Source organism: Myotis daubentonii, chromosome 8 (genome assembly GCF_963259705.1).
Source record: "Myotis daubentonii chromosome 8, mMyoDau2.1, whole genome shotgun sequence".
Classification (NCBI taxonomy): Eukaryota; Metazoa; Chordata; class Mammalia; order Chiroptera; family Vespertilionidae; genus Myotis; species Myotis daubentonii.
The window spans coordinates 32,484,806-32,508,514 of NC_081847.1; the positions used below are offsets into that span (position 1 = coordinate 32,484,806).

Below are 23,709 nucleotides of genomic sequence, written 5' to 3' on the forward strand. Positions count from 1 at the left end.
CTAAAATAAGTATTCTGATTTAATGTCATATTTGAAAACTGTTATTGACTTAATACTTTCTACTATGAATTCTGTGATATTTTACATTTAATTTTGATTAAAGTCACTTTCAAGTACAAATTCTGTGGGATTTTCTGAAATACGATTTGGGGAAAAGGTTTTTCATCATTTTTCACAAAGGTAGAATTTCTCTCCAGTATGCATTGTCTGATATTCAGAAAGGTGTTAGGTCCAGGTAACGGGTTTGCATATTCTTTAACATTTTAAGTTTTTCTCCAGTATGAACACTCATATGGCAGTTAAGATGTAAATGGTAGCCGAAACCAGTTTGGCTCAGTGGATAGAGCATCGGCCTGCGGACTGAAGGGTCCCAGGTTCGATTCCGGTCAAGGGCATGTGCCTGCGTTGCGGGCACATCCCCGGTGGGGGATGTGCAGGAGGCGACTGATCGATGGTTCTCTTTCATCAATGTTTCTGACTATCTCTCTCCTTTCCTCTCTGTAAAAAATCAATAAAATATATTTTTTTAAAAAAAGATGTAAATGGTAAAAACAGTCTTTGCTGAACTTTTTACATTTGAATGGCTTCTCTGCACTAGGAAACCTCTAAAGTACATTGAGGCTTGAGCAATGACTAAAAGTTTTGCCACATTGTTTATATTTTTATTCTTTCTATAAATTATGTGATATTGACTAAGGTTTCAACACTGGGTTAAGGCATTATCACAAGCTCTACACTTGTAAGGCTTCTCTTTGGTACAAATTCTTTAATATTTAGTGAGGTTTGGGCAATGGTTAGAGGTTTTCCCATATTTATATTTATGTTGCTTCTATTCACTGTGAATTCCTTAGTATTGAGTAAAGCTATACCGAGGTTAAAGACATTGTCACACTTTATCTAAAAATATGTTCCTATTGATGTTAGGGACATAGGAGAAGAAGGGAGAGATAGAAACATCAATGATGAGAATCACTGATTGGCTACCTCCTGCATACCCCCTAATAGGGATAGAGCCTGAACCTGGGCATGTACCCTGACTAGGAATTTAACCATGACCTCCTTGGCTCGTAGGTCCATGCTCAACCACTAAGCCACACTGCCAGGCTTTGTCACTCTTCACATTTGTAAAGCTTCTCTCAGGAATGCATTCTCATATATGTGGTAAGGTCTAATCAACGTATATGTGCCTTGCCACATTCTTAATGTTCGTAAGCCTTTTCTCTAGTATGACTCCTCCAATGGCTAGCAAGGTTTGAACATAATTTATAGGCTTTGCCACATTCTCTACATTTATCAGGGTTTCTGTTCTATATGAATTCTCTGATGTTTAGAAAGGGCTGAATACCAACTAAAGGCTTTGCCACATTCTCTACATTTATAAGGCTTCTCTCCAGAATGAATATTCTGATGTTGAGTAAGAAGTGACCCCTGGGTAAAAGCTTTGCCACAGTCACTACATTTATAGGGCTTCTCTCCAGAATGAATTTTCTGATGTTTAGTAAGCTGTGAGCCCTGGGCAAAGGCTTTACCACATTCTCTACATGTATAAGGCTTCTCTCCAGAATGAATTCTTTGATGCTGAGTAAGATTTGAGTTCCGCATAAAGGCTTTGCCACATTCTCTACATTTATAAGGCTTCTCTCCAGTATGAATTCTCTGATGATCGGTAAGGTTTGAACACTGACTAAAAGCTTTGCCACATTCTCTACATTTATAAGGCTTCTCTCCAGAATGAATTATCTGATGTCGAGTAAGATGTGAGCTCTGGATAAAAGTTTTGCCACAGTCTTTGCATTTATAAGGCTTCTTCCCAGAATGAATGATCTGATGTCGAGTAAGATGTGCACTCTGGATAAAAGCTTTGCCACATTCTCTACATTTATAAGGCTTCTCTCCAGAATGAATGATCTGATGTCGAGTAAGATGTGACCTCTCGATAAAAGCTTTGCCACAGTCTCTACATTTATAAGGCTTCTCTCCAGAATGAATGATCTGATGTCGAGTAAGACTTGAGCTCTGGATAAAAGCTTTGCCACATTCTCTACATTTATAAGGCTTCTCTCCAGAATGAATGATCTGATGTCGAGTAAGATGTGCACTCTGGATAAAAGCTTTGCCACAGTCTCTACATTTATAAGGCTTCTCTCCAGAATGAATGATCTGATGTCGAGTAAGACTTGAGCTCTGGATAAAAGCTTTGCCACATTCTCTACATTTATAAGGCTTCTCTCCAGAATGAATGATCTGATGTCGAGTAAGACGTGAGCTCTGGATAAAAGCTTTGCCACATTCTCTACATTTATAAGGCTTCTCTCCTGCATGCATTCGCTGATGATGGGTAAGTGTTGAATACCGGCTATAGACTTTGCCACATTCTCTACATTGATTAGGTTTTTCTCCAGTATGAATTGTATGATGTTTCATAAGGCATGAACACTTCTTAAAGGCTTTGCCACATTCTTTACATTTACAAGGCTTCCCTCCAATGTAAATTCTTTTATGTCTAGTAAAGCCTGAATAACTTTTAAAGGCTTTCCCACATTCTCTACATTTATAAGGCTTTATTTCTGTATGAATTCTCTGATGATGGGTAAGGGTTGAACACCACCTAAAGGCTTTCCCACATTCTCTACATTTATAAGGCTGCACTCCAGTATGCACTGTCTGATGTTGAGTAAGATGTGAGCCCTGGGTAAAGGCTTTGCCACATTCTCTACATTTATAAGGCTTCTCTCCAGAATGAATTTTCTTATGTTGAGTAAGATTTGAGCTCGAGGTAAAGGCTTTGCCACATTCTCTACATTTATAAGGCTTCTCTCCAGAATGAATTCTCTGATGTTTTGTAAGATTTGAACTCTGGTTAAAGGTTTTCCCACAATCCCTACATTCATAAGGCTTCTCTCCAGTATGAATTCTCTGATGATGGGTAAGAGTTGAACTCTGGCTAAAGGCTTTGCCACATTCTCTGCATTTATAAGACTTCTCTTCAGAATGAATTCTCTGATGTTTTGTAAGGCTTAAACACTTGTTAAAGGCTTTCCCGCATTCTTTACATTTATAAGGTTTCTCTCCATGATGAATTCTCTGATGTCGAATAAGGTTTGAATAAGAGTTGAAGGCTTTGTGACATTCTCTACATTTATAAGGCTTCTCTCCAGTATGAATTCTCTGATGTAAAACAATATGTGCATGCCACTTAAAGGCTTTATCACATTCTTTGCATTTGTAAGGCTTCTCTGCAGTATGGATTTCCTTATGTATATTTAACTTAGAGGACTGACTAAACACTTTCACATAGTGATTACACTGGAAAGACTCCTCCTCAATATGAGTATTTTTATGTTCAGTAAGATTTGATGATTGGTTGAAAGACCTGGCACATTCACTAAGTCTTTCTGTCTTCTCTACAGTATGAATACTCTGAGGTATAAAAATATTTGAGCTTTTGTCAAAGACTTTTGGACATTTATCATTCTTCTGTGAAAGCTGAGTTCTCTGACCGTTATTAGAATTTAACCTTTGGTTAATGTTTTTCTGAGATTCATTGCATTGGTGACATCTCTCTTCATTATATGTACTCTGATAATGATTTAAGAGTGAAAAAGTTTTAGTTAGGGCTCTAGTATCATTGCACATGTACAGTTTTTTCCAATTACCTATTCTGATACTATGACAGCTATATATATATCCTTGCACATTTTTGGAATTTAAAGACTCTGGAAAAATAAATATTTCCCCATGAAAGAATAATACAAAATTGCTTAAGGGATTTACAAATTCATTTATAACTTGTATCTTCATTTTTAAAATATCTCATTTTTAGAAATATTTGACTGTTTAATCAAATGCTACATTAAATCATTCAAAAATTATTTGCATAATGGACTATGTGACTTCTCTGTAATTACAAATTTTACTTCAGAGAATATGTATTCATCTATTTATTTTAATTCTCATATGAGGACATGTTTATTGATTTTTAGAGAGAAAGAAAAATCGATGTGAAAGGGAAACATTGATCGATTGCCTCCTGCCTGCACCTAGACCAGCAACTGAACCCTAAACCTACATGTGTCCTGACCAGAATAGAACCCACAACATTTCAGAATATAGGGTGACACTGCAACCAACTGAGACACAGCAGCCAGAGCAGAGGATATGTACTTTTAAAAACATTTCTTTAGTCTTTATGTTCAGAAACACATTGTTCTGCCAATGAAACTGATATCAAGTAGAAATTTTCAAAATGTTTAAATCCTTAATCTCTTTAGGCAACAAGGATTTTATTAAGGGTAACTGTCCCACTTTGGCCACATCCATCATGACTAACAAGCTTTTTTCTCTTCATATTCCCCTGCATATTACAAAACTTTCATTCAGTGTAAATTTTCAATGCCACATCAGTGATATCTTACCTGTAGCATTTTCTGGAATGACACTTCTACACCTGACTTTGGCAACAAATCCTGAATAACTTGAGAAGACATAGCTGAAATATAACAAATTAATTATAAAATACACTCAGGTAAATATTCTTTAAATTTTAATGTACAGAATTAATACCTGCAAGAAGCCTTCAGTGAGATTGAAGAATAGGAAGCACAAAAACTTTCTTCCTCCATGGAGATGCTAACTTACCAACAATTACTAACCCAATTATCTCCTAAAGTACTTCAGAAGCCACTTCAAAGACCACAATATCCACCAGAAAGCATAAAATAAAATTATCATAACAAAGAGGGGGGAAAGTTACCTACACTTACCCACAATAACTGCTCACCCTTTCTGACACACTACAAAATATCTGTGGGATAACTCCCAATTCTCAGTTTCTCCCAGAAGAGAAAAAATGAGTGTACTGGGTTTCCATTTGTCTGGATTTTTTGTAAATGCCTAAGGGATTTTTTTCGTTTTTGAATAAAACAGATTTCTATAGAAATGAAATATACTGAGCATACATTGTGGTGGACTACTAAGTAAAAAAGTTAGTAATTGTTCAAGCACCAGAAAGACTGCAATGCTGAAGAAAGACATCAGGAATGGGAAGATATCATGAGCTCTAAATAAAAGCAAAACATGTTTTAAACTGGGAAGTTACACAAAATCCACACAGGCTTCTGGTCAAGATGGAGGTGTAGGTAATTATAGCATTGGCAACCTCCCACAACCACACAAAAAATACAACTAAACTACAGGAAAACCATCATTCAAAACTGCCTGAAACCTCGCTGAATGAAGTTCTACACGTAAGGACATAAAGAAGAAGGCTTATCCAGACTGGTAGGAGGTGCAACGCCACGGAATGGACTGGGCCCATGTGCTGGATTAAAGTCACCAGCTATATGTTTCTCTCTCTCTCCTTCTCCCTTCCTCTCTGAAATAAATAAAAACATATTTTTAAAAAACAAAAATCACCAGCAATATATCAGCTGCAGAAGTCACATCTGAGGAGGGAAAGGTCCCAGCCCCATGGAAGGCCTGCCAGCCCAGGGTTCCAATGCCAAGAAGAGATGTCCCCATTACTCTGGCTGTAAAAACTAGCAGGGATTGTGCCTGAGTGAAACGGAGAGCTGATGGAGTCCTAGGCAGTTCCTCTTAAAGATTCATGCTCTGACTTACTCATATTCATGCCCTGTGAGCTCCAGCACTGTGGTAGCAGCTCGAATGGCACCAGGGATATGCAGGTTGGAACTCAAGTCTCTGGCATAAAGACAAGAGCTACAGAAGATGCTTTCTCCCAGGCATAAGTCTTGTTACAAGCCTTTGCTCCTTTTCTGAGCCCTTCACCCACAGAGCTGGCAAACAAGAGCCATAGCTACGTCTCCATCAATCTGACTCACACTTTTCAACCCACCCTGAAGAATTCCTGAGATCCACCCATCAACGTCTGGGACCACCAAAGCTGTTTCCAGTGGCTTTTCCATACAAACAGCCCGAATTGCCTTATGCTTCAGTCTTTACAACAATTTCTCAAACAAGCAGAATCTGGCCCCAGTGTACCACATAACTTGCTAAGTAGCCCCAGCATGGAAACTATGTAATGTCTAATTACTGGGGTGTACACCTGAAATGAATATAATATATTGGCAACTACAATTGAAATAGTAAAAAAGGAGTTATACACACACACACACACGCAAACACACACTGATTACACTTTCTAGAATAGGTTTGACAGGCAATGAACAATCTATCACAGCTGATTGTTATTTGTTTTCTCCTGTACAAAGCAAGTTCATAAAGAATGGGATGGCAGCTGTTTCTAATGACCTGGAATAGTAACAAAAGATCACAAGGTTTAGGAAGAAACAGAAAAACAATCCAACCAGAGGAACAACATAAATCTCCATAAACTGGCTCTAAGTTAATGAACATCTGTTAATTACCTAACAAAGCTGTGAAAACAAACACATCTTAAAGAGGCTCAACTGGAAAATATAGCAAAAAAAATTAAAAAATATATTACCATCAAAACTATGCATGACAAAAATAAAAATACAAACAGACGACAAGTATAAAAAAAGAACTAAACAGATATTGGGAGCTGAAGAATATAGTTAGTACCTGAATTGAAATATACAATAGAAACATCAGAAACAGGCTTCATCAAGTAAAAGGAAGAATAAGACAACTTGGACACTGATCCACAGTGTTCATGGGATGTGGGAACCAAATTCCATTATCTCAACCACTTCCCTCCCAAATTACTTACTTGGGGCAGAAAACAGAACTTTAAACATAGTTTAACGTAAAATTCCTCAGCAACGTGCACAGACTTCCCCAGGTTCACCAAGAAATGCAAGAGCAGCCAGGTCATGGCACCCTCACACTGTTAGGGCAGGTCTTTGGCTCTCACTGTAAATGCGAAGGAAGATCACAGGAGCACAAGGAGAACCCTTACATGATGCCAGAGAGTAAGTGTTGAAGAGGCTCTGTCCCTTGAAGACAGAAACAGAAATAAACCTGACCCTCTCCAAAATCTTTTTTATTGCAGCAGATCTTTCCAAACCATATTATAATATCTGACTTCCTCCATAACCTTGGCCTCTCACTTGAGTCATCCGCTTCCTTGATTCCCACCTACCTGGCTGGCTGGATATTGTCTTTTTCCTCTTCAACTCCCAGGGCCCCTTCATGTGCTCCAAAAAGGTGACCAGGTCTGGCTTAGACACACCTGTTTATTAGAAAAGCGAACATGAGTTCAATGGAGATTCTCCAATTTATAATCTAGTACTGTGCTCACGTGAGAAAATAGGACATTGTAGAATATCAGAATATTCTAGAAAATTATTTCCCAAAATAGTATTTTCTGAAAGCACCTTTACTATACTCGAGACAACATTTAAATTTTTTGATCCTGTCGCAAGAATCAAGTCAAAGATTTGAAATACGAAGAAGCAAAAATCACCCAACCGGAAAAACAAAAAGAATCCAAGAATATGAAGATAGTGTAAGGAGCCTCTGGGACAGCTTCAAGCGTACCAACATCAGAATTATAGGGGTGCCAGAAGATGACAGAGAGCAAGATATTGAAAACCTATCTACACTAATAAAAGAGAAAAATGGTAATTGGCGTACGACGATACCCTTTTCATTGACTAATCAGGGCTATATGCAAATTAACTGCCAACTATGATTGGCAGTTAATTTGCATATTTAGGCACAATGCAGGGAGGCGAAAGGGAAAGCAGGAAGAAGCCCCCTGCCACTGACAGTGATCGGAAACCCAGGGAGGAGCTAAGAGCTGGGGGGCAGGGCAAAGGCGGCCCCCAAGCCATGATCGGAGAATCAGGCGCCTTTTCCGCCCTGGCCAGTGATAGCAGGAAGCAGGGGTGGAGCCAGCGATGGGAGCTGGACACGGTCGAAGCTGGCAGTCCCAGGAGCTAGGGGTCCCTTGCCTGGGCCTAAAGCGGAGCCCACGATCGCGGGGCCGCTGCAGCTGCGGGTCCCCGCTGCCCGAGCCGGACGCCTCAGCCAGAGGCGTTAGGCCTGGGCAGGGGCGGAGCCTGCAACCACGGGGAGCTGGGGGTCCCCTGCCCAGGCCTGACACCTCTGCCAGAGGCCTCAGGCCTGGTCAAGGGGCCGATCCGGTGATTGGTGATCGGAGGGTGATGAGGGTCAACTCCTCTGGCCGAGGCATCAGGCCTGGGCGGGGGGCTGAGCCGGGGATTGGGGGGATATGATGGTCCCCTTGCCCAGGCCTGAAGCCTGGGTCAGAGGCGTCAGGCTTGGGCGGGGGGGTGGAGCAAGCGATCAGAGGGAGATGGGGGTCCCCTGCCCAGGCATGATTCCTGGGCCAGAGGCCTCAGGCCTGGGCGGGGGCCAGAGCCAGTGATCGGGGGGAGATGGGGGTCCCCTGACCAAGCCTGACACCTCTGGTGGAGGCGTCAGGCCTGGGCAAGGGGCCGATCAGGTGATCAGAGGGTGATGGGGGTCTACACCTCTGGCCGAGGCATCAGGCCTGGGCAAGGGGCAGAGCCAGCAATCGGAGGGGTCTGGGGGTCCCCTGCCCAGGCCTGATGCCTGGGCCAGAGGCATCAGGCCTGGGCTGGGGGCAGAACCAGTGATGGGGGGAAATGAGGGTCCCCTGCCCAGGCCTGACACCTCTGTCAGAGGCGTCAGGCCTGGGCAAGGGGCCGATCCTGCGATTGGAGGGTGATGGGGGTCAACGCCTGAGGGCTCCCAGTATGTGAGAGGGGGCAGGCTGGGCTGAGGGACACTCCCCCCCACACACACCCAGTGCACGAATTTCGTGCACCGGGCCCCTAGTTTGAAGAAATAATGACAGAAAACTTCCCCTACCTGGTGAAAGAAATAGACTTACAAGTCCAGGAAGCGCAGAGAACCCCAAACAAAAGGAATCCAAAGAGGACCACACCAAGACACATCGTAATTAAAATGCCAAGAGCAAAAGACAAAGAGAAAATCTTAAAAGCAGCAAGAGAAAAAAGTCAGTTACCTACAAGGGAGTACCCATATGACTGTCAGCGGATTTCTCAACAGAAACTATGCAGGCCAGAAGGGAGTGGCAAGAAATATTTAAAATGATGAATAGCAAGAACCTACAACCAAAATTACTTTATCCAGCAAAGTTATCATTCAGAATTGAAGGTCAGATAAAGAGCTTCACTGATAAGAAAAAGCTAAAGGAGTTCATCACCACCAAACCAGTATTATATGAAATGCTGAAAGGTATCCTTTAAGAAGAGGAAGAAGAAGAAAAAGGTAAAGATACAAATTATGAACAACAAATACACATCAATCAACAAGTGAATCTAAAAATCAAGTGAATAAATAATCTGATGAACAGAATAAACTGGTGATTATAATAGAATCAGGGGCATAGAAAGGGAGTGGACTGACTATTCTCGGGGCGGGGGGGCGGTACGGAAGGGGTGTGGGGAGTATGGGAAGAGACTGGACAAAAATTGTACACCTATGGATTAGGACAGTGGGGGGGATAAGGGCAGAGGGTGGGGTTGGAACCGGGTGGAGGGGACCTATGGCGGGAAAAAAGAGGAACAACCGTAATAATCTGAACAATAAAGATTTAATTAAGAAAAAAGAAAAAATAATAAAGATAAAAAAATGTTTTGATCCTGAGTTCCACTTCCAAATACATCAGGAAGCCTTTCTGTTCTCCACCAGTAAAACAGTAAAGCCTTTCTGTTCTGCACCCCAATTTCATTCCTTAAGAACACGAGTCTGTCTGAAATTCTATCATAAAAAGCAGAGGCTCTAAGCAGACACTGTACTAATGAAGAAAACAAAACCCTATGGGTGGAGTACAAAATCTTGAAAGTGATCCTCACCCAGGAATACCAGGTTCCTGTAGTTCTGCAACATCACATCCACGTACAGTTTCCGCTGAGCTGGGTCCAGGCACGCCCACTCCTCCTGAGAGAATTCTATGGCCACATCACTGAAGGCCAACTGTCCCTGAAATTAAAAGGGGAAAAAAGCATTACTCTATTGAACATGGGCAGAGGTCATAAGGTCACCCAAAATGAAAACAGAGTTAATGGAATTGGTTTGGTGTGTGTGTGTGTGTGTGTGTGTGTGTGTGTGTGTGTGTGTGTGTGTGTGTTTCTTTAATAGAGCTGGTTTTGATCTAGGAAAGTATCCTGAGTTATCCAATGGCATCACTTTGACACTAATATTCTCTAATGTATTTTGAGAAAGGATGGCATATGATCCAACCACTGTAGAAGCTTTACTTTTCTGGAAGAGGAACTTTAAAAATAAAGACACCAACACAGGCATATCCATTTTTAGTGCTTTGAATCACACAGGATCAAGTGTATATAGTTCTTAGCTGGAGAAGTCATTCTGAGTGAGCAGTGTAGCACTTTTAAAAATTTTAATGAGTTCTGGATGGGGTCTGAGCTTCCACATGTTTAACCAGCTCACTTATAACTATAGATGCCAATGTGCTGGTACATGTGCCAAACCTTTAGACAGCACAGAAGAAAACACGGGAAAAAAATTCATATACAAGACTTTGACTGAACAGTTTTAAGGAATTTACAGGTCTCACAGATTAGGAAGCCTAGCAACCACAACTGTTTTAACAGTTTTTTATATATTAACTGATAAATCTCAAAAGTAACCAAAGAATAACATTATTGTTCCCTTTTTTAAAATGTATTTGTTGACTTTAGAAAGAGAGAAAGGGGGAAGGAGAGAGACAGACAGAAACGTTGGTGAGAGAGAAACATCAATAAGCTAACTCCTGCACGCCTCCTACCACGGATTGAGCCCTCAACACGGCATGTGCCATAACTGGGAATTGAATCAGTGACCCTCAGTGCATGGGTCAACGCTCAACCAACTGAGCCAGGGCTATTCATCCTTTTTTATGAGAATATTTTGTAAAACATCCAGAAAATGGTAGAGCCTGGGTGTTATTCCAAACTTTATCTGGAATCTGTCAAAAAGAATACAGACCAATACATAGACTCAACCCTCATGAATGTTCACAGCTGTTGTAATTGTAAAGAACCGAAACAATGCCCTGGCTGATTTGGCTCAGTGGATAGAGTGTCGGCCTGTGTACTAAAGGGTCCCAGGTTCGATTCTAGTCAAGGGCACACACCCAAGTTGCAGGCTTGATCCCCAGTAGGGAGCATGCAGGAGGCAGCCGATCAATGATTCACTCTCATCATTGGTGTTTCTATCTCTCTCTCCCTCTCCCTTCCTCTCTGAAACCAATAAAAATATATTTTTTTAAAAAAAGAACAGAAACAAGAATGTAAGAAGAAAAAGCTCAAATAATAACATTTTTTTTGCAAAAAGGCAGACATAGAAATGGAAACTATGTACACAAAAAAATACGACATAAAATATTTTCATGTCAATAAAATTACCCTGAAATAAAATGAACATTAATGTCAATGTGTTAATCTCACAAATCTCTTTGTGAATCATCATCTTGGTACTTTATAAACACAAAAGGGAGGTAAACACACCATAATATAAAATATTAGCGCTATTGGTTCTTAGCCTATTGTTTGATGTGTTATCTTTGGTGCTGATCTGTATTTTATAAATTTAACACACTTGAACATCCATTACTCTGATGCTTGTAAACATTTTTGAAAATACAAAGTAGTGATAAAGAAGAGTGTGTCTGTGACATGTCGGTGGAATACAACAAAAATGTACAGGTCTGAGGCCTGCCTGATAAAACCCTCCACTTGCAAATCTAGGATCTCCAGTGAACAACAACAAGAAGCCTTTATTTCTCAAAGCAACCTGAACATAAAGAGAAACTGAAAAGCAATGGAAGTTTCCAGATGCAATGTGATCGTTTATGCACATCTCACAATTTTTTTTTTGAAACCCTTATTAAAGATTTTTTAAAATTAACTCTATGGTTCAGGAACTGGGCAGAGAACACCCACACCAAGTGAAAATCAGGTGCAAAGGAAGTGACATCAGGTGACTGAAGGACACAGAACACATCATCACTAACACCAATTTTATACAAAATTCATTCCACATATACCTCCACATTCTGTAAATCTCACAGTACATTTAAAGAGTAAGGCTTCCATGCCAATGTAGAGAGCAAGTCTCTGCTAACGCGTTTTCTTTTTCAGCACATTCTGATCTAATCCCGGCCACTAAGGCCATCCTGGTTAAAGGTGCTTTGTCTCAATCCTGTTCTGCAGAGCAGATGCTGCAGCCATATGAAATCTAAAACCTACATTTCCCTTCTGCAAACACCGTCTCAATAGGGATCTTGGCTATCAATGCCTTCCCATGTTGATCTGTCACAAAGAAAATGTTCTGAAGATTTGAAGGTGGGGGTTCAGAACAAGGCACCCTAAGATGTGCTTCAACGGTACATGCATTATGTTGAACTGAAGGCATGAAGACCTAGAGAACCTTCTGCTCTCCCCCTGAACTACCTAGAAGAATTTAAATGATGAGCTTGGCCCATGATCTGTGTCAAACCAAAATGACATTTGAACTACCTAGGTCAACCGTGTCAAACTTGCGGGTCACGGGACACATGTGGCCCACAACAAATTCTCATTAACCATTACTCATTTATTTCAGCCCTTTGTATTCAGCATGTCTCTATCTTAATAAACCCACATTTCTATGACATTTGAAGCTTTTGGGGTTTTTTCCGGCCCACATAAACTTAAACCTTGTTTATTTTGCACGTGTTAGCCTTTGAGTTTGACATGCTTGATCTAGGTGGTAGGCAAACTAGTATTCCTGAACATGTGATCTCTTGGCAACGATATTCTGAAGTCCCAAGGTGCAGTAGCTCATCCCAGGTTCAGAATGTCTCATATACCAATTTTCCCTTTCAATCTCTGAGCCTCTCTTGCATGTGGGGTCTCTAACACTGTCATGTGTGTGGAGCTCCCATACATATCACGTCTATCCAATTAGGCCAGCTGAGAGAACCTTAAAAGTAGAAGAAAGTATCTTCATCCCACACAATGGCCATTAATTTATGGTGAGAGTTCTTCATTTCGTATAGGGGACCTGGATGGACACAATGAACAGAAAGCTGTGGACAAAAATTCAGGGGTAGCTGACTTTATCTGCCTCCTAAAGGCCTGCTTCCTTGCAGATGTTGAAACTGCTGACCCACATGAGCAGTCGATAAAGGCTTGACTGCTACATGACCTTCCTCGGGTGGCTCTAGTGAACTACACTGCCATCTCTCCCCACAGCGCAGGCGCTAACAACCAGACAACCCCATTGGAAAAGGAAGTAACTGCACCCTGAAATGGAAATCTCCACCAGCAGGCCTTTTTCAAACCACCCTCCTATGTGTCCCAAGCTTGTTAGGGCCACCAAGCAGCGCCAGCCCCTCAGCAGCTCAGAGGCCCTTCCTTTCTTCTGTGTTGTCTCCCTTATGATCGAGCATAAGCCTAAGAAAATTTCCCAAGAAATTTCTCTGGAGGTTCCTCTTGATTTCTATCTTGGGGAACCCAAACACCCCAAGCGACAGTCACATTTTAAAGAGGGAACTTGTACAATCACAAGAAAAAAAAGTAAGCAGTTGAAAACAAATTCGTGTTGCAGGATCATCAGAAATAGAGAAGCAAAGGTCTGCACCACCTACATCCAGGAACTTTAAAAGGAAAAGCAGACACAGACCTGAGCCAAGACAGAGCGTTTACCTGAGAAGCAGCCATATTGTCCTCTTCCTCCTCCTGCTCTGGGTCGTTTTCTCAGGCGACTTTATGTTGACCAATCACACCTGCATCTGGAGAAGATGCCGTGCTTCCACCACACTCACAGGCAGAAGGACTTGAATGATGAAAAATGTCACACTCCCCTGCCCTTTGTCACAGGAGAGATTAAGAAAAAGTGAGATTCTACATTAAGACCAACATGTAAGTTTTTCTCTCTTATATTCCTGTGCTCTCCCATCCCACAGACATGCACAATTTCCAACCCAGCAATGAGAATGTGGGCTGTACTTCTGTTCCTCCAAACTCAAAAAAGAACCCTGTTACCTCCCCTGGACCAAAGCCTGCTCTCAACTCTCACAAATGCACCGGGGCAGATAGTTCTTCTGATAAACACTACCCTTCCTTTTGAATCACCTGGAGCACCCCACTAAACCAACAACCCAGACCAGCTGTTCAGCTCTGTGGGGGAGGGCACAGTATTGTTACTTCTTACAGTTCATCAAATGGTCTAATGGAAGGGGACCATCCAGCTAAGCATTTCTTCTGAAGCTTTAACGTGCATACAGAACCGTGGGGATCCAGGTCCCACTCTAAAAAGTTATGATTCTGTAGGTCGGCAGTGAGGCCCATGAAATAGCATCTTTCCCTAGTGCCCTGGTGCAGGGGACCTGCTTTTAGGTAGCAGTGGGTTAGAGATACTAGACCCAACATATCTGAGACCTATGAGTAGTGTGAAGGATTGGGGTAGGAACTTCTAGAGGGCAGGCTCCTAGGGTGGAACCCTGGAGATGGGGTTGTCCTGGAATGGGTTTAGCTAGGTCTGTAGCTACTGTGCAGATGCAAACAGGGGAGGGGAAAAAAACTTGGTGGCAACAGGATTCTGTGAAAATCCTGTCCTCAGAATTCTTCCAAAATGACCCTCAGTCCCCAGTTCTTTGCCCACACCTCTCCCATGGGACACATGGTATAACAGGCCTCATCCCATCCATAGGTGAATGGAGCCTCAATCCCTAAGGGACAAGGGGTAGAAAAGTGTTTCCATCACAGCTGTATTTGCAAATGAACTAAAGGAGCATACTCTAGAAGCCTCTCAAGACATGAGATTCCTTATACCACATTCATGTTCACTTTCTCTAACTGAACCCTAAACACATTTTAATCATTGTTCTTATTAATGTTTTATTATAGCAAGAACACAACATGAGATCTTTCAATAAAATTTTTGAAAATATATTTTTATTGATTTTAAAGTGGAGAGAGATAGAAACATTAGAGATGAGAGAGAATCATTGATCCGCTGCCTCCTGCACACCCCCTACTGGGGATTGAGCCCACAACTTGGGCATGTGCACTGACCATGAATCACACAGCGACATCCTGGTTCATAGGTTGACGCTCGACCACTGAGAAACACTAACCAGAATCAATAAAATTTTAAGTGCACAAGACAATAATGTTAACAGCAGGCAAAATGTTATACCGTGGATCTCTGAAAACTTATTTATCTTCGATAAATCAAAATCTGTATCCCTGAATAGCAACTCCCATTTCCACTCTCCCTTGCCTCTGGCAATGTTAATCATTCCTCTAATCTTTGTTCCTGTGAGTGTGACTGTATTGTGAGAATTCTGAAGCTGGATTTATATAGGGTTATATATTAAAAGTACTTACTATGACACTTAAGTTTAAAATCTATAAACTTAATAGTCATATTATGAAATTTGAGGAAAATATGATTAAATTAATATAAATGACTCCCAAATTTGATAGAGTTTAACAAACAATTATTATGAAAAAAATAGAAAACAAATTCCTGAAACATAGCAGATTCACTATAATAAAACCTTAGAGCAACCCTACTAGGTGTACCTATTAATAGTAGCAGATTTTGTAATCAAAGAAAACACGATAATTTCAAGAGAAACATCAAAAGTGCTTTATTCTAAGTAATGTCCATCACTAGCTACACATTGCCCCATCATTCAGGTAATTTGTGGATACCGTCCCAATAGAACTTTTCTTGTTTTGAGGCAAACCATTCAGAGATCCAATTTTCCACTTCTTCATATGTTCTGAAGTGCTGCTCAGAAAGTGCATGTGCCATCTATTGGAACAAGTGGTAATCTGAAGGAGCAAAGTCTGGTGAATACAGCGGGTAGGTTTCTACTTCCCAGGCAAGATCTTTTAACGTGTCTTTCACTGGTTTTTGAATTGTGTGATGTTACGTTGCGTTATCATGAAGCAAAATTACTTTGCCCTGTCTTCTGGCACATTCTGGTCATTTCACTATCAAAGCGTGGTTCAAATTGATTATTTGTTGTCAGTAGCGATCAGTATTAATGGTTTCACTTGGTTTTAGAAACTCCTAATACACCACACCTTCCTGATGCTACCAAACCCAGAGCACTGTCTTTTTTCCGAAGCGATTTGGCCTTGTAGTGGATGTTGATGGTTGACCTGGATCAACCCATGATTTTGTGCATTTGGGATTCTCAAAATAAATCCATTTTTCATCACCAGTCACAATTCGATGGAAAAGACTTTCTTTCATGCTGCTGAAGCAACATTTTACTGATGACTTTTCAGTTTTCCATTTGTCTTTCGTTCAGTTGATGTGGCACCCATTTTCCTTCCTTTAAAATCTTTCCCATTGCTTGTGAATGATCGGAAATAGTTTGCTGGGCAGTGTTTAATCTTTCTGCAAGTTGTTTTTGAGTTTGACACGCATCTTCATCCAATAATGCTTGTAATCGTTGGTCTCCAAACTTTTCGGTTGACCTGGGTGTTCTTTGTCTTTCGCATCGAAATCCTCACTTTTGAAGCGTTTACCCCAGCGTTCACAAGTATCTTGAGATGGAGCATGTTCACCATAAGCTTCCCGAAGTATTCAGCAGCACTTTTCTTCAAAATAAAGTAATGAATTAAAACTTCCCACAAATGCTCTTTTTTTAGCATGAAATTCGACATTTTTAAGTGTACAAATATCTATGATGTTAACACCTTCAGAAAATTTGACATATGAAGTTTTTAAGCTTGTTTTCAATACAACAAAATAGCATACATATCAAATCGCATATATAACAACATATGTGTAACCCCATCTATTGAAAAAAATCCGCATTATTAACCGGTACATCTAGTAAATCTTCATGGGGAAATTTATGCTTTTAATAGCAGATAAACAGGTCAATAGGCCCACATTATTATTTTACTAACATGGTTCTCAGGAATAAAAAATTGCTGCCTTATCTCTCTATACATAACTCTGTCCAGATTTCCCCTGTTAAGAAGGAAAACAGGCATATTAGAGGAGGGCCCACTATTAATGCCCTTATTTTAAGTTGATTATATTTTGTTTTATTGATTTCAGAGAGGAAAGGAGAGGGAGAGAGGCTGCCTCCTGCATGCCCCCTACTGGGGATCAAGAAAGCACCCCGGGGATGTACTCTTGACCGGAATGGAACCCGGAACCCTTCAGTCCTCAGGCCGATGCTCTATCCACTGAGCCAAACCAGCCAGGGCAAGTTGATTATCTTTTTAAGGTAATCTTTAAATAAGGTAATATCCCTATTCTTAAGTTGGGTAATATCCCAAGGCAGTGGATAAGATTTCAACATATGATTGAGACCCAACTGAAGCCTTACACGATAAGTTTATGGGGGTGGGTGTCTAAGTGTGTGTGTCTATGAAATTTTATTAACCATGTAGCTTTGTTTAAATCAGAACCACAAATCAGATCCTTAATTGGAGCTGCCTTCTAACAACTCCTATCCCTAACCCAGGACAACCACTAATCTGTTCTCTATATTGACCTGATTGGATTTAATTATGATAACTTTTTAATTTTCAAACAATTAATTACTAAATCACAAATTTAAATTAACCCAATCTTTTATTTAACTGAATATATATTTACCATAAATAGTTCTATTTCAACAAATAGTCAATATTTAAAGAAACTTATGCCAGGTATTTCACATCCTTTTCTCCCTACTGTGTTCTGAAGAATCAATATGTATCCTCCACTGACAGCACATCTCAACTGAGACTGGCCACAGTTCACACCCACAACAGCCACAGGAGGAGACTGGCTGCCATATTGGATGGGCCAGCACTACAGTATCAACATGAAAGTATTTTATGCAATATGAGGGCAGACTGTGCCTGTAATACTCAACCTTTTCATTTCTTTGATGCTTTCTTTGAGGTTATGTATATAATCACCTTTGTAACTAAACATGGTCTTAGGAAATGATTTTTTTTTTTTTGTAGGATCAGAGTCAAGTGGGTGTGTATATACACTCCCAACCTTATATCATGGTGTTACTCAGTCTTTTTGTCCTTGTTGTATTTGTCTAAAGATGTGTCAGGTTCTGAGAGAGGAATTAAAAAGACTGTCATTCTCACTCTAACTCTAAACATATGTTTCTCAATTTGTTCCCACATACCCATTCCTTTATGTCGTTCATCTTTAGCTTTGTCAATCACTTGTACATACATTTACTCATCCAAGATTAACCATCTCCTTGGTGTCTGGCATTAGAGACACAGACCAGAACAAGACCAAGGCCTTGCACATGTGGGCAGCCACCTTAATCAGGAGACAGACAATAAATAAGCAAACAAATAAATAAACAGAAAAGCATCCGAGTCCAGAGAAGCCCAATGCAGACAAGTTAAAACAGCGTGGAAAACTCACTGAAAGTTGGGAACAAGGGAACAGCCATGGCAAAGGCCCTAAGGCAGAAACCTGCCTATGTGTTTAAGGAACAGTGCGGAGGCCCCTGTGCCTGCAGCTGATGCAGGGAGGGGGAGCGAGCGGGAGATGGAGTGTAGAAGGAGCAAAGGGAACCTGACCTGTGGGCTCCAATGGGCCATCTTAGCTTCATGCACTGCATGTTTTATTATGTATTCATTCACTGAAATATTTCATTTATTAAAACTATTATAAGATTATTTAATGAGCTCTAATAGGTTCAGGCAATTAATTAGACAGATAAGATTCCTGTCACCCATGTAACTCTCACAGAATATTAGAGAAAGAAGAGGAATAAACAATTTGATAGAAAAACAACAGAAACACATTTTTCCAATTACAAAATAAAATGCAACCATACTAAGGGCCAGGCTGTTCTAAGCTCTTTCTGCAGAGTCATTAATTCTTGTGACAACATTACGTGGTAATGATTGTGCCCATTTTACCAATGTGGAGCCTAAGCCACAGGGCGCCAGGAGTACTCCCAAAGTTACACAACCAGCACCAGGAGGTCTTTCTTTCCTTCCCTGTCCTAGCACTTCTCCTCAATCACCACCTACCTCTCTCCTCTCAGACTCCTCCGTCCTACAATCCCCCCAAAAAAACCAGGGTCTGGGGAATGCAGCCCTTACAATCCCTCAGGCCCTCTGCTCCTGCTGCTAGTGCCTGCTTGGTGCCTGCACTGGTGAAGGAAGAGGTAGAGGGGCCCCAGGCACCCAATGCTGCCTGATGGCTGCCTACCTCCTGCAGCTCGTTGGTGCTAACTTGTCTTGGTGAGTTCCTCATTAAACTGAGGACCCTGGACACTGCTGAAGGGACAGGTGGAATGAGAGGGCTGTCAGCAGGGGAGGGTAGGTCAGCTCTGGATAAAGACCCCTCTAAGGCCATGAGATTGGGACAGACTTGATGGTAGAAACTTGAGACCAAAGAGGAGGCTCAAAGAAGGCTGAGGGACAGAGGACAGAAGCTAAACCAGCTGAAACCATGGAGATGGAAAGGAGAGAATGGGTCAATTCAGGGGTCTGAAACCAGGAGAAAGAGGGATAGAGATCAGGAGTGGGGCACTTGTTGGTACAGAGGACCCTGGGTCTTGTCCAGTGACTGAGTGGACAAAGGGGAAGCTGGGTAATGAGAAAGATGAGGAAAAGACAGTGAGCTCAGTGGGAACTGTGAGTGTGAAGGGTCACCAGGGAGATATTTGGGTCCAACAGTCTATAAGCCAGGAGAGTATGGGAAGGGAAGGGAACGCTATGCAAAGCCCTCCAAGAGTGAAAATGCTCAGGGTGTTCCAGTAACTTTGGTCAGACTGCGCTGGCTGTGGGTGAACCTGTGAAAAATGCCACAAGAAAACCAAGGCCTCAAACACCAGGCAAAGGTGCTGGGACTTCCTGCTCTGGCAGCAGCATCATGGATGCCTGTGATGGAAGAAAGAACCTGGGAACAGGGGTGGGGGCAGGAGGCAGGTGGATTGAAGGGGGTGCGGGTAGGCAAGTCCCAGTGGGGTCCTGATGAGCACAGAGAGCTCTAACAAGAAACACTTTGTAGTGATCACTTGCACACACAGCACCTCAGTGACACAGGTCTTGTGCTGGGCTTTCTACAAATTCACACACTTAATTGCAGAGCTGGAGCCTTTATTATCCTACTTCAGAGGCTGAACCCAAAGCACCTGGAGGTAAATAATTTGCAAAAATTCATAGATTTGACTTGACTCTGAGCCTTTTGCTTCCAGCATCTGAGCCTTTCACTCTTCTACCTCAATTTCCTGATCTGTCCAAAAGACACCGATAATACTCCTTCCATCATAGAATTGTCTGTCCCCAGATCTATTAAAGAAACACAATCATTTTCTGCATCTTTTCCAGGAATTCACCGAGAATTATTTAAAATATATAAAATGATGCACACAGATTTTGGCGCTGAAAACTTTGAAAAAAATGTTAGCTATGGAAATAGGTTGATCAAATTCCTTCACCATAAACAGATGAGCTCTCTTGGAACAAAGTTTCATGTCCATCCTTCAACATTTTCAGAGAATGGAGAAAAGGGATTTAAAGGACTATCATTGAAGCTTACAGCTCACTAATTTAACAAATCATATAAATGGAATTTTAAAAACTGTGACTATTAGACTAACTCACTAAAACTAGGTTCTGACTATTAAGAACATAGCCATCCTTACCAAGTGTACACTGAAATAGCCTAATATATCATTTATATGCACCAATGGATGTTACCACATGTTATACAGGAAAGAAAAAATACAAAGCATATAATCTAAAGTAGATACAATATATTCAGAAGGGAAAAAATTCAAATTTTTAAAAATATAATGTCTTCCAGGGTTAATTGTGTTTTTCTAAGCTACCTTGTATTTAGAAAAGAATGGTAAGAGCTGATTATGAGATGTCACCAATGCTTATTTCGGAAGTAAATGAAAATTTACAAAAAAAGGAAAATTCAACAAAGATTTATTTCAAATGCTTTTTATTTTTTAATTCTTTTTTTTTTTTTTTTTTTTTTTTTAGTCTTCACCCGAGGATATTTTTCAATTGATTTTTAGAAAGAGTGTAAGAGAGAGGGAAAGACGGAGAGGAATATCAATGTAACAGAAACACATTGACTGGTTGCCTCCTGCACAAGACCCGAACAGGGCCCCGGCCTGTGAGGAGCCTGTAGCCGAGGTACATGCCCTTGACTGGAATCGAACCCAGGCCCCTTCAGTCAGCAGGCTAACGCTCTAACCACTGAGCAAAAGTGGCTAGGACTAAATATGTTTTTTAAAAACAATTAAATAAATATAACAGCAGTTTTCTAAAGAGTAAATGGAAAGAGTAAATCCATTTCAAAGAAATAAAAGACCAACACTTTTAATATTCCTTGAAAAAGCATCATGTGGGATAGACTAGGTCATTCTTGTCCCAGTTCACTTCGCTAGTCTCATCCCAGGAAATGGGAAGAGACCCAGGACTGACTGAGACAAGACTCTCCACTCTGGCTGAACAAGGGCTGCAAATGAAAGCTATCTGCTGACGCAAATAACCATTTTATCATTTATAAAATGAGCAAGCAAGCCGAAACCTGTTTGGCTCAGTGGATAGAGCGTCAGCCTGCGGACTGAAGGGTCCCAGGTTCGATTCCGGTCAAAGGCATGTACTTGGGTTGCAGGTACATCCCCAGTAGGAGATGTGCAGGAGGCAGCTGATCGATGTTTCTCTCTCATCGATGTTTCTAACTCTCTATCCCTCTCCCTTCTTCTCTTTAAAAAATCAATAAAATATATTTTTTAAAAAAATGAGCAAGCCTTATAAACTGGACCTTTGCAATTCTCATTTTCATCTGTATAACTGAAATACAAATATTAAATTAAATAGGTCACAAAGCCACAAGTCAACACATCACAACTTAATCCCCACATCCATCAGTTTTCCACTCGCCCAGAACTGTGTTCCCTTCTTTCTCCACTTGTTTCTCAGCCCTTTAGGTCGCTCTTTTCTTTGTTTCTCTCCAATGTCCTTTCCTGTGTTTCCCCTCGCTCCTGTCTCCCCTTTATTCTATTCCTTTCCTATACCACTTCCGTGAAATTACTAGAACCATCACCTACAGGAGCCCTTTCTCCCTAATCTCTCCGGTTGTTCCCCACCTTTCTCCCCCATCCCTGTGTCCCTTCTACTTCCCTTCTGTCTTTCAGGTTCCACCTCTCCTGCCAGACTCCCTTGGCACCACCGCCTGGCTATGCGCACAGTGCTGATTCTTTTTTTTTCTTCTTTTTTTCCCTTAATATTTTATTCATTTTTTACAGAGAGGAAGGGAGAGGAATAGAGAAACATCGATGAGAGAGAAACATCAATCAGCTGCCTCCTGCACACCCCCTACTGGGGATGTGCCCGCAACCAAGGTACAGGCCCTTGACCGGAATCGAACCTGGCACCTCTCAGTCCGCAGGCCCACGCTCTATCCACCGAGCCAAAGCGGCCAGGGCCACAGTGCTGACTCTTGCTGGACTCGGTCATCCCTTCCTCCCTTCCAGCTCCTGCACTGGCCTCATCCAACTTTTTCTCCTGACTCTCTCCATCTCAGGTGCCTCGCCCTTCGGGCCCCCACCTCTGCTAACCAAGGGCTCCTCACCCTTTTGCTCCCCTTCACCTTTCCTCCATGGGTCTCTACTTGTTCTCCATTTACTACTTTCCCCGAGTTCCTCTTTCATACTTACAGTCGATTTGCAAGGACCTTCCACGTCCTCAACTTTGCGGGCTCCTTATGGGCCCCCTCACTGATCCGGCCTCCTACCTACTAGGTGGGGCGTTGGGGGGGGCATCTGGAAAGGGGGGTGTCTATACTCCCAGGCCAGGGAGGAATCCGGCTCTGCAGGCCGGGAACTGCGAGGCTGCGGAGGGGAGAGAGGGTTTGACTCCATCTCCCAACACTTTAATGGCCTGGGGCGGAGGGCTGGCCCGTGAACGGTTTTAGCAGGAAAACCACGCGCGGGCCGGCGCAGGGGCCCCGGGAAGGCAGACCGCAGGCAGAGAGGGCTCAACAGTTTCAGCCAAAGGGAACGCGGGTCTCAAACCCGCAGCGAAGCCCTCGGGGTCAGAGGTCTCACCGGGACGCGAGACTTACCGCCGATGGGAGGCGGGTTTGGGGTTTCAAGGTCTCCTCGGCCCCCGGGCTTCACACGTGCAGGGCTGTGGGCTGAGATGCGGAGGTTTAAAGGAGAAAGACCAGAGGCCTCAGATGCCGCGGTTACCTTCCCTCCGCACCAGCCGCTTCCGGGTCCGGGAGTAACTGCGCGTGCGCGGGGCGGCAAAGGGCGCTTAGCGGGGCTCGGGGCGGCCGGGGCTCCGGGGACAATGGGAGCGCGGGGCGGGGCCGAAGCGCGGGGCGTGAACAAAGGGGTTTGGCGGAGAGGCTGCACCTGGGGCGCTTGGTTTGCGCTGAGCCCCAGGAGCTGGGGAGGCGCTGGAATGCGCTGTGGCTAAGGGTGGGCGTTGCGTGCAGGCGGAAAAGGTGGTCGGGCTGCGGCCCACAGTCGGGTTGCCGGTTCGAAGGTGGAGCCAGCCCGCAGGATGATGACCAGGATCAGCATCGCCTGGGATGCTAACTGGGTCCTGACTCCTGTCCGCTTGCCTCACAGTTTGTATTTTCTGAATTCTGAACCTGTGCAATTTCTTTTGTGCCCTGTAAAGCAGGACTACTCCCTGCCCATTTTAAGTTGATGTTTCAAACAGTTTAATATAAAATTTCGAGATCAGTGGGCCACTTACGTTGAAAGCTACAATGTCTTTAACA

At 42.3% G+C, this 23,709-nt stretch overlaps 1 protein-coding gene and 1 pseudogene across 1 annotated transcript in view; both read right to left on the reverse strand.

Moving 5' to 3' along the window:
* Positions 1-539: 539 nt before the first annotated feature.
* LOC132239438 (zinc finger protein 93-like) lies at positions 540-23,214 on the reverse strand (annotated as a pseudogene).
* The window catches only part of LOC132239454 (KRAB domain-containing protein 5-like), a 124,447-nt gene continuing 103,995 nt past the window's right edge, over positions 3,258-23,709 (reverse strand). The window contains exon 7 of the mRNA XM_059705771.1: positions 3,258-3,373. The gene's annotated coding sequence lies outside the window, so the exon portion shown is untranslated. The remainder of the gene's footprint in view (positions 3,374-23,709) is intronic.